This window comes from Hyla sarda, chromosome 5 (genome assembly GCF_029499605.1).
Source record: "Hyla sarda isolate aHylSar1 chromosome 5, aHylSar1.hap1, whole genome shotgun sequence".
NCBI lineage: Eukaryota > Metazoa > Chordata > Amphibia > Anura > Hylidae > Hyla > Hyla sarda.
In genome coordinates, this window is record NC_079193.1 from 335,161,043 (window position 1) to 335,179,770 (window position 18,728).

General features: G+C 44.3%; 1 protein-coding gene across 3 annotated transcripts in view; it reads right to left on the reverse strand.

The window, feature by feature from the left end:
• Positions 1 to 9,516, reverse strand: part of CCNE2 (cyclin E2) — a 34,824-nt gene extending 25,308 nt beyond the window's left edge. Inside the window, exon 1 of one of the 3 annotated variants that reach the window (XM_056522472.1) lies at positions 9,497 to 9,516. The gene's annotated coding sequence lies outside the window, so the exon portion shown is untranslated. Of the gene's footprint in view, positions 1 to 2,061; positions 2,203 to 3,755; positions 3,777 to 9,496 lie in introns of those variants that run through there. The other 2 variants (XM_056522465.1, XM_056522471.1) reach the window with 2 other exon arrangements.
• Between the last annotated feature and the right edge of the window lie 9,212 nt (positions 9,517 to 18,728).

Consider the following 18,728-nt stretch of genomic DNA (forward strand, 5'->3'; position numbering starts at 1 on the left):
TGTATACACTGTAGTCATGGCTACTATCCCCCATTTGGGTATTGTCCGCCAATGTAAAAAATGTGTGCACCAAACAGCCAGCCAAAATTCCCTGGAATCTGAGAAAGTCAGGGAAAATTATAATGGCAGCTGCATATTGTTTCCCAGAAAAAGATATAAAAAAAAGCTAGCATGTGACAGTGTTTCCCAACCAGGGGACCTTCAGCTGTTGCAAAACTTCAACTCCCAGCATGCCCGGACAGCCTTTGGCTGTCCGGGCATGCTGGGAGTTGAAGTTTTGCAACAGCTGGAGGCACCCTGGTTGGGAAACACTGTTTTAAACGGGTACTCCGGTGAAAACCTTTTTTCTTTTAAATCAACTGGTGGCAGAAAGTTAAACATATTTGTAAATTACTTCTATTAAAAATATCTTAATCCTTCCTGTACTTATTAGCTGCTGAATACTAAAGAGGAAATTCTTTTCTTTTTGGAATGCTCTCTGATGACATCACGAGCACAGTTCTCTCTGCTGACGTTATTATAATAATAATAATAATAATAATAACGTTTTATTTATTGTTGTCCTTAGTGGGATTTGAACCCAAGTCCCCAGCACTGCAAGGCAGCAGTGCTAACCACTGAGCCACCATGTTGGTTGCTAAAATGGACAGAGATGTCAGCAGAGAGCACTGTGCTCGTGATGTCATCAGTGTTCCAAAAAGAAAGGAATTTCCTCTGTAGCATTCAGCAGCTAATAAGTACTGGAAGGAGTAAGATTTTTTAATAGAAGTAATTTACAAATATGTTTAACTTTCTGCCACCAGTTGATTTAAAAGAAAAAAGGTTTTCACCGGAGTACCCCTTTAAGATATATGGGGTAGGTTCACATGGCGAGTATGTCCTCTTTGAAAATTTCCAGGCGGACATTCTGCATCCTGCTGGCGCTAGGACCGTTTGGAAATGCGCAGTCTCCATAGCTGGCAATGCATTTCAGAGTGGACTCCACAGAAAGAATTGACATTTCAGACTGGAATTAGAATTTCCGTAGCAAATGCTTCGGCCACAGAAATTCCACCGTGTGCACGCTGCAGCAGATTCCCTTTGAAAAGAATGGGAGTCTGCTGCAACGGAATCGCCAAGCAGAATTTTTTTTATCCACATTCCATTCAGAAACTCCGCCATCTGAACATACCCATAGAAGATCATATGCCATTAGAGGAAAACCTTTCAGCACAGGGAACTAACCATTCCGTGCGGATATTCTGGACACTGCGGGGCGTCAGCATAATATGCCGGGGCTAGGACCGCACAGCAATGCGCCGTCTCATAGAATTCATTGAATTTAACTGGACTCTCCAATGCGGAATCAGGCACGGAAACTCTGACGTGTGAACATGCCCTAAGGGTTCCTGCCCACTGCAATGGTCTGTATTATAGATTTGTAGGCAGTCACTGTGCTGCCCCATATTCTCCCACATGGCAAGCTGTCGGAGCCATAGTGCGGACCCGTACAGCAGTTATATTCTTGGGCTTAAAGGGGTACTCCGGTGGAAAATTTTTTTTTTTTTTTTTTTTTTTAAATCAACTCATGCCAGAAAGGTAAACAGATTTGTAAATTACTTCTATTAAAAAATCTTTACCCTTCCAGTACTTTTTAGCAGCTGTTTGTTAGAGAGGAAATTCTTTTCTTTTTGAATTTCTTTTTTCTCTTGTCCACAGTGCTCTCTGCTTACACCTGATGCAGTATCAGGAACTGTCCAGAGCAGGAGAAAATCCCCATAGCAAACCTATGCTGCTCTGGACAGTTCCTGACATGGACAGAGGTGTCAGCAGAGAGCACTGTGGACAAGACAAAAAATAAATTCAAAAAGAAAAGAATTTCCTCTATAAGTGCCCATCCACATTAAAAGCAAGTTGCAAAACTCATCTGATGTGTATAGGGTTGTCCCGACTCTCCTTTGGCTGTCTGGGCATGCTGGGAGTTATAGTTTTACAACAGCTGGAGTTGCACAGGTTGGGGATCACCGTTCATGCACCCATCAGTATATACAACTATAGAGTAAGTAAAGGGGTTATCCAGACCTTAAAGGGGTACTCTGGTTTTGTAAAACTTAAGGAGTGACGGCCCACTCAGCCAATCACTAGCTAAGACGGGACCCCCACAATCAGACCCTTATCCCCTCTCATGTGGATAAGGGATATGTTTTACAAAACTGGAGTTCCACTATAACACCTTGGGGAAGATTTATCAAAACCTGTCCAGAGGAAAAGTTGTTGAGTTGCCCATAGCAACCAATAAGATCGCTTCTTTCATTTTTGAAAAGGCCTCTGAAAAAATGAAAGAAGCGATCTGATTGGTTGCTATGGGAAACAACTTTTCCTCTGGACAGGTCTTGATAAATCTTCCCCCTTAAGGGTATGGTCACACGAAATGGATTTTCGCAGGGGATCCGCCGCTGAAGGACCTCTGTATTCTGCCTTTACATGTGCCTGCTCGGAACGGCAATACGCCACTACATGCAGACACACTGAAGCGATGTGCTAGTGGCCGCGCATGCGCGGTGTACTCGCACACATCGCGTCTGCTCCCCCTGCTCAATGAGCTAGGCCGAGAGCTGCCGCGAAGTGCGAGTATACTGCACATGCGCGCGGCGACTCGCACATCGCACTGTGTCTGCTCGTAGCGGCGTATTGCCGCTCCGAGGAGGCACATGTAAAGGCAGAATACAGAGGGTCCTTCAGCGGCGGATCTACCCATAATGTCTGATCGCGGGGAGTACAGCACTCTGGTGTCTTCCACTTCATGCAGCTGGGACATTTGAGGTCACAGACACTTATCCCCCTATCCTGTACATAGGGAATACATTTTAAGTGCTGGAGTACCCCTTTAGTAACACAGAGGGAGATTTATCAAAAACCTGTTAATAGTTAAAACATTTTTTATTCCAACAAGATTGTTGATATTTTTCTTGGTTTTGGTTCTGGATTCTATGGGGGAGATTTATCAAAACCTGTCCAGAGGAAAAGTTGCTGAGTTGCCCATAACGACCAATCCGATCGCTTCTTTCATTTCTCAGAGGCCTTTTTCAAAAATGAAAGAAGCGATCTGATTGGTTGCTATGGGCAACTCAGCTGCTTTTCCTCTGGACAGGTTTTGATAAATCTCCCCCATAGAATCCAGAACCAAAACCAAGAAAAATATCAACAATCTTGTTGGAATAAAAAATGTTTTAACTATATCTGGGCTGCTCTTATTTTTACGCCCGCACCCCCCCTCCCCCCCCCCCCCCCCCCCCAAAGTGAGTAAAAACCTTATCAAAACATTATATGTGAATCCGGCCTGAATCCTATTATTGTCCCTCTAGGAACAGTGTGACAGCATGAGGTCAAGGGCACCTGGGAAGCTGTGTACATAGAGATGCTATCATCTACTGATAGGTGAGAGTCTGTGAGCCGGGGGGGAGGGCGAAGCCTTTATGGTAATGGCTATTTACTCATAACACCGCCGCTCGGCCATCTTTAGGCCTGCTAACACGGTTACTGCAAAATGTAAAGCTAGTAGTTATCATAACACAAACGGTGGACCCTTCTCAATGGTTCACTATAGTCGCTAGGACCCACCTTGTTGTCCCCTCTCTAACTCTCGCCTCCCATTAACCCCCCATCGACACCAATAAAGGACACGGAGGAAAACAAAATAGAACATTTACATGGCTTTATATAGAAAGAATAAAACTGGATAAAGCAAACAATGCAGCTCCCCTCCTCTGTCATACCTTATGTGGTGGTCCTGGCTCCAAGCTGTAGTACGGGGGACAAGCTGTATGGTTACATAGGACCGTATTCGCCTGTAAAATATAACATTGCGTAACCCCTGCCATGTGCCGATAATGTACAATAGGAATGGTCAGGGCTTATGCACCCGCAGAGCTGTAATACTGCACCACAGGACCCCACTGTATGCCCCCCAATATCATATGATGCCATATTACAGAAGTATTTATCCCTAGAAGCATTGCTTTTAGGAAAGAATATCATAATGTGCAGTGTCCTCCAAACTGTGAACCACCAACTGTTGAAAAACTACAACTCCCAGCATGCCCGGACAGGCATGCTGGGAGTTGTAGTTTTGCAACATCATAGTTTGATATAATGCGAAAGGTAGGCACACAGAGGAACCTGTGGTCACTCCTTAGGCCAGTGTTTTCTAACCAGTGTGCCTCCAGCTGTTGCAAAACCACAACAGAGCTGCTGCAAAACTTTCTGGAGCCAGTTGATATGAAAAAAAAAAAAAAAAAGTCGTTTTTTACCGGAATACCCCTTTAACCCCTTAACCCCTTCATGACCCAGCAAATTTTGATTTCTGGCTCATGTTTTTTTTCCGTCCTTACGTTTTAAGACCCATAACTTTTTTTGTTTTTCGACTGACAAAGTCGTATTAGGGCTTATTTTCTGCACGACAAGTTAGACTTTCCAACGATTCACTTTTTTTTTTTTTTTATCATACAATGTATTACAAAGCCAGAAAAAAATTATATGCAGGGCAAAATTGGAAAAAATATTGGAATTGCACAATTTTGTAGGGAAATAATTTTTTGGGAGTTAAAAAATATGGTAAATCTGACATTTCATGTTTATTCTATGGGTCAGTACGATTCCAATGATACCAAACTTGAATAACTTTTGTTTCGTTTTATTGTTTAAAAAAAAAAAAAAAATATTAACTTTGTTCGTTACCATGTTCTCACCCCTATATCTTTTTTTATTTTTACCACCTACAGAGCTGTTTTAGGGTTTGGTTTTTTTGCTCCATGAGCTGTAGTTTTTAATGGTACCACTTTTGCTTTGGATATAATGTAACCAAAAATCTGCAATTTTGGCGATTAGAATTTTTTTTTTGCGTTTACACCGTTCACCGTGCAGGATCAGAAACATAATAATTTAATAGTTTGGACAATTACGCATGTGGCGATACCAAATATGTGTATTTTATTTTTTTTGTTTGTACAGTGTTTTAAAAAATGGGAAAAGGGGGGGGGGGATTTGAATTTTTATTAGGGGAGGATTTTTTTTTATATTTTTAATTATTTTTTTTTTTTAACTTTACTTTTATACACATTTTTTAACCCCCCCCCCCCCCCCAGGGGCCTATCATAAGCCATCCTCAGATGGCTTACATAGATTAATGTAATGCTATTGCATTACATTAATCATTAAATCTGGGCTCGATTGCTAAGGGCTGCCTAAGTGAGCCCTAAGCAACCTCAGAGTCAGGGAAGGCGCCGAGGAGCAGGTAAGACCTCGAGCTTCCCTAGCAACCCGGAGCCCCTATGGGACCATCAGACACCAGGGAATAGCCGCATTTAGGGTTTAAATGCCGTTATCTGTATAGATCACAGTATTTAACCAGTTAAATGACGGACCTCGGCACGATCGCTGCTGACAGCAGCGAACATCTCCCAGTCATGACACCGCCCACCCGACCCATTAAAGGAGATATCCAGTGGTGAAAAACTTATCCCCTATCCTAAGGATAGGGGATAAGTTTCAGATCGCAGGGGGTCCGACCACTGGGGTCCCCCGCGATCTCCTGTACGGGGGCCCGCAGGAAGGGGGCGTGTTGATCACCACAAAAGCGGCGCCTGACACACCCCCTCAATACAACTCTATGGCAGAGCCGGAGCGCTGCCTTCGGCAATCCCCGGCTCTGCCATAGCGATGTATTGGGGGGGGCGTGTCGGCCGCCGCTTCGTGCGGTGGTCAACAAGCGCTATCTGGCCAGCGAGCCGGGGCCCCATACAGAGAGATCGTGGGAGCCCCAGCGGTCGGACCCCCCGGGACCTGAAACTTATCCCCTATCCTTAGGATAGGGGATACGTTTTTCACCACTGGACTACCCCTTTAAGGGATATTCCCATCTTACATGATCAAGACATATCCTGTGGACCCCCATTCACAGCTTCCCCTTTCCCCATACAATTATAGTGGCAAGATGGTTGTATGGCTCTCTCCATTAAAGTTTATTGCAGTTACAGGACCCTCTTTTTTCCCCAAAATCTTCCCTTACCTGTCTCCTTCATAAAAAGGTAGGAAAAATTGCCATAAAAAATAAAGTGGTGCGCACCTCCAACTGTCTATTGCCCAGAGCAAGTCCTTAGCTACAATTTTGTCTTATTGGATCTGTTTAAATGAGCACTGTTACCTAAAAAACTTTTAACATCTTGTAGAGATTTGTCAAAATATTTGATCGGTCAGGGTCTAAGTGTTCTGACCTCGACCAATCCCTAGAATGAGCCAGAAGAAGTGCATGCTAACAAGACAAGATGTCTTTGGGATTGTCTCAGTCAGCTGCATGCTTCCCTTCCTGCCTCCATTCAAATGACTGGTGGGGCTCTGAACACTTAGGCCACCGTCACATGACAGAAATTCTGCACAGAATTCTGGCTTAATTTATTGCCCATTCACTTTAATGGGATTCCGCAAGGTCATTCACACAGCAGAATTTCTGCTGCGGAATGTTTGACACAGAAATCCCGCGCTCTGGAAAAATATAAGTCTGGTTTTATATTTTCGGACTTTGGCTGCGGAATTCTATTGAAGTCAATGGCCACGTTCACACGGCAGAATTTCTGCACTGAATTCTGCCTGAATTTATAGCCAATACACTTCAATGGGATTCCGCTGTCTCATTCATACAGCAGAATTTCTGCTGCAGCAATTCCCTTGAAGAGAATGGGCAAATAATTTCTGCGGAATTTACTGTTGAATTTTCATGCAGAATACAGTGTAGAAATTCTGCCATGTGAACATCCCAGACCCCAACCCAACAGCCTCAGATCCCAACCCATCTAGGACATGTAAAAAGTTTTCTTAAAATGAGAGGTATACTTTTTACAGGATACATAGGTTCTTATTACAAAATGTGTGTAAAAACATCTATTTCTTTAGTTTTCATCGGATTTGTTTTGCTGGATATGATACAAGTATTGTAACTGCAGGTGATGCTCAATTGAAATACTATGGGACTTTCTGATGGTAAGGCTAGTATGGTCTCTATATCTCTTTAAGGGTGCGTTCACACGCTATTACTAGCAGCGGGTTGCCCACTGCGAGTTACGCTACCATTGGTTTAAACGGGTCCACAGACAGTCCGCAATAGTGTCAGATTTGTGGACTGTCCGCGGACCCATTCAGATGAATGGTAGCGTAACTCACAGCGGGAAACCCGTTGCTAGTTACTGGCATGTGAACGCACCCTAAGGCATATAGATCGGGACTATACTAAAATGCTATCTAAAAAGATAAGGAAGGAGAGTGTAACAAATACCTCTGGAATGAGATAATGGCCCCAAAGCTACAACAAAGAAGATCTGGTGGCAATGCAGCTGGAGAAACTGTTAATACGGGAAAAATGGATATGTTTTTAAAATCCCCTAGTGATGTGGTAAAGACAAGGACTAAAAGATATGGAGAGAATCCAACTGGGTCTAGATATTCAGTACTACAAGAGGATGATGTAATGGAGGAGGGACAGAGTGGAGAGCAGAGGAGATACAGTCATGGCCATAAATGTTGGCACCCCCTGAAATTTTTCAAGAAAATGAAGTATTTCTCACAGAAAAGGATTGCAGTCACACATGTTTTGCTATACACATGTTTATTCCCTTTGTGTGTATTGGATCTAAACCAAAAAAGGGAGCAAAAAAAGCAAATTGAACATAATGTCACACCAAACTCCAAAAATGGTCTGGACAAAATTATTGGCACCCTTAACTTAATATTTGGTTGCACACCCTTTGGAAAAAATAACTGAAATCAGTCACTTCCTATAACCATCAATAAGCTTCTTACATCTCTCAGCCGGAATGTTGGACCACTCTTCCTTTGCAAACTGCTCCAGGCCTCTCTCATTGGAAGGCGCCTTTTCCCAACAGCAATTTTAAGATCTCTCCACAGGTGTTCAATGGGATGCTTGGGTCATTGTCCTGCTGGAAGACCCAAGATCTCAGACGCAAACCCAGCTTTCTGACACTGGGCTGTACAGTGCGACCCAAAATCTGTTGGTAATCCTCAGATTTCATGATGCCTTGCACACATTCAAGGCACCCAGTGCCAGAGGCAGCAAAACAACCCCAAAACATCATTGAACCTCCACCATATTTCACTGTAGGTACTGTGGTCTTTTCTTTGTAGACCTCATTCTGTTTTTGGTAAACAGTAGAATGATGTGCTTTACAAAAAGCTCTATCTTGGTCTCATCTGTCCACAAGATGTTTTCCCAGAAGGATTTTGGCTTACTCAAGTTCATTTTGGCAAATTGTAGTCTTGCTTTTTATGTCAGCAGTGGGGTCCTCCTGGGTCTCCTGCCAGTATTTCATTTAATTTAATTGTCAATGGATAGTTCGCACTGACACTGATGCTCCCTGAGCCTGCAGGACAGCTTAAATATCTGTGGAATTTGTTTGGGGCTGCTTATCCACCATCCGGACTATCCTGTGTTGACACCTTTCATCAATTTTTCTCTTCCGTCCACACCCAGGGAGATTAGCTACAGTGCCATGGGTTGCAAACTTATTGATAATGTTGCGCACTGTGGACAAAGGCAAAGCTAGATCTCTGGAGATGGACTTGTAACCTTGATATTGTTGATATTTTTCCACAATTTTGGTTCTCAAGTCCTCAGACAGTTCTCTTCTCCTCTTTCTGTTGTCCATGCTTAGTGTGGCGCACACAGACACACAATGCAAAGACTAAGTGAACTTCTCTCCTTTTTATCTGCTTTCAGGTGTGATTCTTCTATTGCCCAAACCTGTTACTTGCCCCAGGGGAGTTTAAAAGAGCATCACATGCTAGAAACAATCTTATTTTTACAATTTTGAAAGGGTGACAATTTTGTCCAGCCCATTTTTGGAGTTTGGTGACATTATGTCCAATTTGCTTTTTTTCCTCCCTTTTTTGGTTTAGTTCCAATAGATACAAAGGGAATAAACATGTGTATAGCAAAACATGTGTTACTGCAATCCTTTTCTGTGAGAAACTTCATTTTCTTGAAAAATGTCAGGGGTGCCAACATTTATGGCCATGACTTTTATAGAAACAGCAAACCACTGAATAAAATAGAAAGTAACTGGTCTGTTTGAAGGTACGTGCCAGGCTGACGAGGGTAGTGGTGGGAGATGGGTTGAAAGGGAAGGGGGAGGGGAAGGGTTATTTGAATATGTTAAATATTTTTTATGCATTTGTAATTGGAAAACTAATAAAATTTTGATTAAAAAAAAAAAAAAAACTAGTAGTTATCATAACACAAACGGTGGAACCTTCTTTGCAATGGTTTACAATTGTCACTAGGACCCACCTTGTTTGTCCCGTCTCTAACTCTTGCCTCCCATTAACCCCCCACCGACACAAATAAAAAAAACTGAGGGGGGGGGGGGGGGGGAGAGAAAACACACAAAACAAAAACATATCTTCATATAGAAAGAATAAAACTGGAGGGAGCTCCCCTCCCCTGTCTTACCTTATGTGGTCCTGGCTACAAGCTGTAGTACCGGGGGCAATGTTGCTGAAGGGTTTGTTTGGTAACACACATAAGACTGTATTCACCTGCAAAACATAACATATCACGACCCTGCCATGTGCAGATAATGTACAATACGGAATGCAGAACGCCATAAGGCTGAGTTGTACAGGACCATACTGTACCCCTGTATGCCCCGATATCATATGATGTCATAGGAAGAATATTTTAGGGTGCTAAGAGGAGGGGTACACAAATGAAGCAGAGGGACGCCTAGGGCCTTCATGCATACGGCTTTGTCTAGGCCTGAAAATTTACATTAGGCCCAAAAGCACATGTAACCCAGCTAGAGTTATATCCATCAACAGTGCACAAATATAAAGAGGTATTCCTATCTTACACAATTACAGCATATCCCACAATTCCCCATTCACAGCTGTTTCTTTCCCCATAAAATTCAATACTTCAATAGAGAGATGACCATTTGGCGCTATCCATTGAAGTTTACTGCCATTATAGGACCCTCGTTCTTTCAATAGATGAGAATTTTATGTGCAGTTTTGGAATACCCCTTTAATGCAATGATAAGCTGACCCTATGTTACTATATACTGCTCTGCTGCTGTGAATTTTAACTCTTGAATGATCACTTCTGAACTTCATTTTATTTTTTTTTGCTTCATTTACGCTGTAAAACGAACAGGAAAAAGTGCAAAAAAAATAAAAAGGTAATAGTGCAGTTATGTGCACCTTAAACAGTCCAATGTACATAGTAAATGCCTAGCAACCGTTTTGTATCTAGTTTCTTAGGCCTCCATATTGGCACCGAAAAAAGTGAGCATTTGCCCAACTGCTGTCTCTCAAATCCTTAGGGTACGTTCACACGAGCGGATCCCCAGCGAGTATTACACTGCGGATCCTCTGCTGAAGGACTGCTGTATGCTGTCTTTACAGGTGCCTGCTCGGAGCGGCAATACGCCTCTACGAGCAGACACACTGCGACGTGCGAAATACTCGCACTAGGTGGCAGCTCTTGGTCTACCTAATCGAGCAGGGGTAGCTGCCGCGATGTGTGCGAGTACATCGCGCATATGCAGCGAATCGGACATCGCTTCAGTGTATCTGCTCGTAGTGGCGTATTGCCGCTCCAAGCAAGCGCCTATAAAGGCAGCGTACAGCAGTCCTTCAGCGGTGGATCCGCAGCATAATACGCATCGGGGATCCGCTCGTGTGAACGTACGCTCATGCATTCTCAGCTCAGCCAAACGTGCAGGTTTTTGATGAAGAGAAAGGGTAAAAAGCCTTCACCAAGTTCCTCTTGCATCAACTAATCTCTCTGAGAACTAAAGTATCCGGTCCGTCTTAGTCCAAGTGGCCGATCCGTATCTCCAACACCTTGTAGGCCACCATATACAACAGATGGTTGGCTGGTCCCGCCAAGATCCATGGGTTAATCCATCTAAAAGTTATCCAGCAGGATAAATTCTCGTAATCTACAACATTCGATGACCTGTTACTTTGGTAATCCCCATCACATTGTATCATCTGACTTAGCCATATTTTGTAAATTGCAATATACAGGATAAATATTAGATTGGTGGGGATCCAAGAACTGGGTTTCCCACCCGTTTCTAGAATAGGAACCTTCATGCCTTTTCCTGTGGTTAACTAAAGTGAGGCCATGTTTTATGTAATATCAGGGATGGGCACATGCTTACCTGTCTTATCTCCATACTTGCAGTACAGCAATGGCCTCAAACTGTGGCCCTCCAGATGTTTTGCGAAACTTCAACTCCCAGCATGCCCGTACAGCCAACGGCTGGAGGGCCACAGTTTGAGACCACTGCACTACAGTCTTCTACGAAGATTAGGGTGGGGTTTACTAGTCTATGCCGGAGGTGTATTCAGTGTCCTAGGATTAAAAGGGGTACTCTGGTGGAAAACATTTTTTAAATCAACTGGTGCCAGAAAGTTAAACAGATTTGTAAATGACTTTTAAGCAGCTGTATGCTACAGAGGAAATTATTTTCTTTTTTAATTTGTTTTTTGTCTTGTCCACAGTGCTCTCTGCTGACACCTCTGTCCGTGTCAGGAACTGTCCAGAGCAGCATACCGTATATACTAGAGTATAAGCAGAGTTTTCATGCTGAAAATGCCCCCCTCGGCATATACTCGAGTAAAATAAAAATACCGTTTGGGGGGGGTGTTGGCCGGGCCATCCATCTTCGCTATAGGGACCATCCAACTAGTGACGCTGCATTACCGCCACCGCACAGGGATGTCCGTGTGCAGCAGACGTCCGTGACTTCAGGGGCGTCCCTGCAGAGTCACTAGTCTGGAGCCGGCCCAGAGCGGAGAAGGCTCCAGCGGCCTCCTGGTGAAGATGGATGGCCCAGACCGACTCACCCTCCCCACCGGAATGCGGACGGTCCCTGCAGCTACTAAGCAACAGGACCAAGAGAACTGGGGAGGTGAGTAGACGAGGGGGGCCTATATGATGACAGAGGGGATATAGACTGGGGGTGATGATGACGGGGGGGGGGGATGATGACAGGGGGGGGATGATGTATTTTTCCCCCTAGGCTTATACTCGAGTCAATAAGTTTTCTCAGGTTTTGGGGGTGATATTCAGGTTGGCTAATACTAGAGTATATACGGTAGGTTTGCTATGATGATTTTCTCCTGCTCTGGACAGTTCCTGATATGGGCATCAGGTGTCAGCAGAGAGCACTGTGGACAACACAAAAAAGAAATTCAAAAAGAAAAGAATTTTCTCTGTAGTATACAGCTGCTAAAAAGTACTGGAAGGTAAAGATTTTTTTTTTTTAATAGAAGTCATTTCCAAATCTGTTTAACTTTCTGGCACCAGTTGATTAAAAAACAAAAAATATATACGGTATATAAATATATATATTTCCACCCCTTTAACCACACTGTCTCTCTAAAACTGGTGCCAGGAGACGTAGTTGGCAACTTCTGGCATGTTAGCGTTGTCTTAGTGTTGGTGGTATAAAAAATTAAAAATAAATGCAGACGACCAACAATCAGTCATACAATGTTTTATTTATATTGTTTTTTATAAAGGACATTACATAAAATAGACACTCAGCAAATGGAACACAGACAATTTCACAATATATTTTTTATGTGTTAGTATATATCATGCTACACACTTATTTGGCAAAGTGCTGTATTTTTATTTATTTTTTTGTTGATTTATTAATTTTTTTTATACTCACAGAACCATACATAATCACTCCCCCGACAAAAACAAACAAAAAATCTTCAACTTCTGGAAAAACACAACATAGCAACCGTTCAAGAGGATGTGGCTCAATAACAAAAGCTGCCGTCTATGCATAGTTGCATTTATATGTATACAAACACATTCGCACTTAAGTTATTCTTGGAAATGTCCCTTTTATATCTTCAAGTTCTTACAGGTATCAACAACAAGATTATATTATATAAAAAATATAACCAATAACAGTCAGGTTAGTCAAACTAACATACGGAAATAAAATAAAAAACCGCCACGCAATAACATCTGTATTTTGATACCCATCTGTATCAACAAATATCTTCCGATAATTAGAACTGGCCACACCCAAGATCCCACAACTCACTGCAAAGATTTGACTCCATGTTGTTGCCCATAGTGGTGAGATCACTTATACAGACCATGTCAGGCTCTGTTCACACTGGTGTCATGGCTACCTTTTATAGGGGTTTATTTTTGCACAGACGATGATGAATCTTAATGAAACTACAAAGACTTATAATTGGGTTTAGGGTGGGTTCACACCACGTTTTTGCAATATAGTTTTTGTATCAGGTTTTTGATTAAAAAAAAATGGATTCCTCAAAACCTGACTAAACTGTACCAAAACTTCCCTTACGTCCTAACCAGTAGCACAGATGGGGTATTCCACCCCCCGCGAACTGGTAGGACAGATGGAATTTTTATTGATTAATAAACTAATTAGCAAACCACACCCACAATACCCTGTATAAAGGAGGGGTCACCCTCTGTCCCCTTGTGTTTTTTTCTGTCCTCCCGGACAGTGGGACAGATGGTGACCCTCCGTGCTTAGGAGGTGTTCTCTCTTTTTTTCACTGCCAGTTACTGGCTCCCCTTGAATAGCCTTCTGCGGCTGTGGGGAATAAATCTATAGTTAGCTCTGCTCACCTTCGGGCAGGCTCTCTCCTTGGCTATCCCTCTGATGCCGACCTGGCTCTGAGGTTCCGCCCACCGGCCCGGCTCTCTATGTGCGGCTAAGCCCCGCATCTCGGGCCGGCGGAAGTGACGTCAGCGGCGTCTTACATCACTTCCCCTCCTTTTTTCTTTTCAAAAAAAAAAAAAAAAAAAAAAAGTAAAAAGGGGGGCATGAGAGGAAAGAACAACTTTTCCTATGTAGAGATTGTTTCCCCAGGCGGGGGGTTTTCTCTCTTCCAGTCACTCTTTAGAATAGACTATTTTCAGGTTGCTCCGCCCTAGTGGGCGGAGCTTCCTTTAGGCGCCAATTTTGAAGGGTATTTAATCCCTTCCAGAGTGCAGCTCAGTCTCTTTGAGTCCAGATGCTTTGGCTTGTCCACGTATCTGTCTTTGAGATTGTGACCTTAGGCCTGTACTGTCCCTGCGGAAAGTACTGTGACTTATTTTTCACTCGCGCTTTTGCTGCTTTTTGGTAGTCTTCTTTGCTTTAGATTTTATGAATCTTTTTTCTCTGAGCTTGCTTAATAATTAGTAACATCAATATCTTCCTCAGATTATGTCTACGGAAGGCTCCGCTGACCGTGAAGGTCCTGGAAAAAGGACCTCCAAGCGGAAACACCTCGCTTGCCATGATTGTAGTGTTCCGCTAGAAGATTCTTATGAATTTTCTAGATGTCCACCTTGTAGGGCCAAGACTCTACCCTCCCATCTGGCGGAACCTACTGTGCAAGATATGTATGTGTGGGTTTCCACGAATATGTCTGCTATGCATGCATCCATTGAGGAATTAAAGCAAGCTGTTGCTCAGAAACGTCCCAGACCAGCCTCTCCTCCTAGAATGGATGTATCTATGGGACCGGATAAAGAAGATCCTACATCATCCTCTTCCGATGAGGAAGAGACCATCCCTTATTTTTTTCCGCTGGAAAAAACCCAGCGACTTTTGAGATCCATCAGGTCGGGGGACCAGGATGTTGATCCCGGGGAAGCTTCCTCCTCCGCCTCTAAGGGGCCTAGGGCCTTTAAAGCGGACGAGACCCTATTGTCTGTACTTAAGACAGAATGGAAAAAGCCTGAAAAAGGCCCGGTCTTGTCCAAACGTTTCAAGACCATGTTTCCCATTAGGGAAGATCAGCTGGCCTCATGGGGCTCTGTTCCCAAAGTGGACATTGCTGTTGCTAAAATGTCCAAGAGAACCTTGGTTCCTTCAGAGGATGGGTCTTCCCTCCAGGATCCAATGGACAGAAAAGCTGATTGCGCTTTTAGGCGCTCGTACTCGACAGCAGCTGCCTCAGCTTCAGTCTCTATTGCCAGTTCAGAAGTGGCAAACTTCCTGAAGACTCGCCTCTCCTCCATTCAGGCGGATTTAGACCAGGGGGTCCCTAGAGACGAAATTTTGGCCTCCTTCAAAACGGCCAATCTGGCCATGGATTTTCTTTGCGATGCTGCTATACAGCAGCTAAAACTGGCTTCTAAAACTATGGCCTTGTCTTCCGCCGGACGTCGTCCTCTCTGGTTAAAGCCGTGGAAGGCTGACAACTCCTCCAAGCATACTCTTTGTAGTATGCCCTATGAACCCGGCATTTTGTTTGGTAAAGAGTTGGACCGCATAATGGAGGGCCTGTCTGACAAAAAGGGAAAGTCCCTTCCTCAGCAGTCCTTTCGCGGTCGGGGCAGGCGTTTTGGGGACAGATCAACTGCCCAACCTAGACCCCAGAAGGAGTGGGGTAATCAACGCCGGGGCGGTAAGCGCTCCCGTGGTCCCAAGGAGAGAAGACTCTGACTATGGGCTTCTAGGAAGCTCTGGGTTCCCTGCCGGGTTGACCTCTCCAGTTTCCCATCCTGCCCCCCATATTCCTGTAGGCGGCCGCCTACATCATTTTTTAGATGCTTGGACTCTACTTATTCAGGATCCTTGGGTCCTGAGAATAATTTCAGTTGGTTATTCAATAGATCTTGTATCAATTCCTCCTTCCCGGTATGTGCAAACAAGAGTTCTTCCCCCAGTCAAGCAGTCGGTTCTAGAGTCTTACATTCTGGAGTATATCCAGAAAGGTGCCCTGGAGGAAGTTCCTACACCGGATTGGGGGGCAGGGATCTATTCCCCAGTCTTCCTTGTTCCCAAGCTAACGGGAGACTGGCGGATGATTATAGATCTAAGATTTTTCAATCAGTTTGTAAAGCACAAACGCTTTCGCATGGAAACCATTCAGTCTGTGGTCAACCTTATCTCGCCAGGAGATTACCTGGCCACCCTGGACTTAAAGGATGCTTACCTCCATATCCCTATTCATCCTGCATCCAGGAAGTATTTAAGGATCGCTGTTCAGGTAGGGGGAGTTCTAAAACACCTCCAGTTTGTAGCCCTCCCGTTTGGGATCTCTTCTGCCCCTCACACATTTACCAAGGTTGTGGTGGCTGTGGTAGCTGCTCTAAGGCTCCAGGGGCTTAGCATTGTTCCCTACCTAGACGATTGGCTCCTCAGAGCTCCATCTCAAACGATCCTGTCCCAACATCTCCAGCTAGCCGTATCCTTCCTTCATCAGTTGGGTTGGATAGTCAATTGGGCCAAGTCCAATTTCCTCCCGACAACATCAGTGAGGTTCCTTGGTTTCATAGTCGATACAATCTCAATGACACTCTACCTCACTCCCGAGAGAAAACTCCGGGTTCAAGAATCGGCTCAACATCTTTTAATATCCCGGAAAGTGTCCATTCGCACTCTCATGCGGATGTTGGGACTTATGTCCGCTACCGCAGACGCGGTACCTTGGGCTCTTTGGCATCTTCGCCCTCTCCAAGCAGAGGTTCTTGCCATTTGGAATCACCGGCCATCCGGCCTGAACAGGTGTCACTCCCTGTCTTGCGCAACCCGTTCTTCTCTGAGGTGGTGGTCTCACCTAGAGGACGGCCGGTCCCTGATCCAACCCTCTTGGATCATACTTACTACCGACGCATCCCTTGTAGGTTGGGGAGCGCATCTTCAGGATCTGACAGTGCAAGGTGCATGGTCTCCTCAGGACAAACTATTAACCTCCAATCTCCTGGAGATTCGTGCAATCAGGCTAGCATTGCTGCACTTTGCTTCTGTCCTCCAAGGGAAAGCTGTCAAGATCCAATCCGACAGCATGACGGCTGTGATGTACATCAACAAGCAGGGAGGCACTCGGTCACAAAACCTCCTCAGAGAGGTGGGTCTGATCTTGGATTGGGCAGAACCTCACCCACCTGTCCGCGGTTCATATTCGAGGTTCCCTCAATATGATAGCCGACCGCCTGAGCAGAGGACTCCTAACCGCAGAATGGTCTCTCCACCCAGTCATATTCAGAGAGATAACGCTCAGGTGGGGTGTGCCAGAGATAGACCTCATGGCAACGAGGTTCAACTCCAAGTTGGAGAGGTTCTGTTCCCTTTACAGGGAAGACAACCCGGTGGCAATAGATGCTTTCTCAATCCCGTGGAGGTTCAGGCTGGCCTACATCTACCCTCCAATTTCCTTGATCCCAAGGGTATTGATGAAGATCAGGCAAGACCAAGCATCCGTCATAGCCATAATCCCATTTTGGCCCAAGAGAGCTTGGTTCACCCAACTCTTTCAGATGAGTCGGGGACAATTCTGGAGGCTTCCCCCAGAGCAAGCATTAGTGTCGGGGGACACGCACAGCTGCTCGAATCTTCAGATGTTCAACCTGACAGCCTGGAGGTTGATCAGTCCCTTCCACATTTAGAAGGGCTTTCCAGTGCGGTCTTGAAAACACTCTCACACTCCAGAGCGGAGTCAACCAATAAGACATACAAAAGAATCTGGACAATTTTCCAATCTTAGTGCTCCAAGAAGCAAGTTGGAAGAGATATAGCTGCTCCTACCATTCTCAGCTTTCTCCAGGATGGACTAGACAAGAATTTGTCTCCTTCTACTCTCAAGGTCCAAGTTTCGGCCATTTCGGCTTACATTAATAAGCCTTTATTTCAAGACCCACTGATCAAAACATTCTTGAGAGGGGCCTCAAGGTTGAAACCTACAATTATACAACCAGTTCCCACTTGGGATTTATCAGTCGTACTCAAGGGACTGTCATCTCCTCCCTTTGAGCCTATGGAGGACGTGGACATAAAGTTTGTTACCATTAAAACAACATTTTTACTGGCTATAACATCTGCCAAGAGAATTGGTGAATTACAAGCGCTCTCTGCGTTTGAACCCTATACAAGATTCTTGCCAGATAGGGTACTTTTGAGATTTATTCCATCTTTTATCCCTAAAGTACCATCCTTCCAGAACATAAATCAAATAATTTCTCTTCCAGTCCTAGCTCCACGTCCATCCACTGACGAAGAAAGAGGCCTGCATTGCCTCGATATTTCTAGATGTCTTCGGATCTACTTAGAAAGATCTAAGCTGTTTAGGAAGGATGAAAATCTACTAATCCTTTTTGCAGGGGCCCGGAAGGGTCACAAAGCCTCTAAACCTTCCATCAGTAGATGGGTAAAAAATGCCATTTGTGAAGCAATGGTATCTCAGAACATGGAGCCTCCTGAGTTCGTAAGAGCTCATTCTACCAGGTCTGTATCTACTTCCTTTGCGGAAAGGAATTTAGTTCCCTTGGAACACATATGCAAGGCTGCATCCTGGAGTTCACTCTCCACCTTTATCACCCACTACAGGCTTGATAGTAGAGTTGCCGATTACTCTTCCTTTGGACGGTCAGTATTATCTGCCGCCAGGCATGGGAGCCCTCCCTCATAGGGTATTCTGCTTGCCATATCCCCATCTGTGCTACTGGTTAGGACGTAAGGGAATCGTTAATTTCTAACGATAATTTGTTTTCCCTTAGTCCTAACAGTAGCACAACTTTCCCTCCCTAGTATTATTATTATTATTATTATTATTAGTTCTTCTTGTTACAACACAAGGGGACAGAGGGTGACCCCTCCTTTATACAGGGTATTGTGGGTGTGGTTTGCTAATTAGTTTATTAATCAATAAAAATTCCATCTGTCCTACCAGTTCGCGGG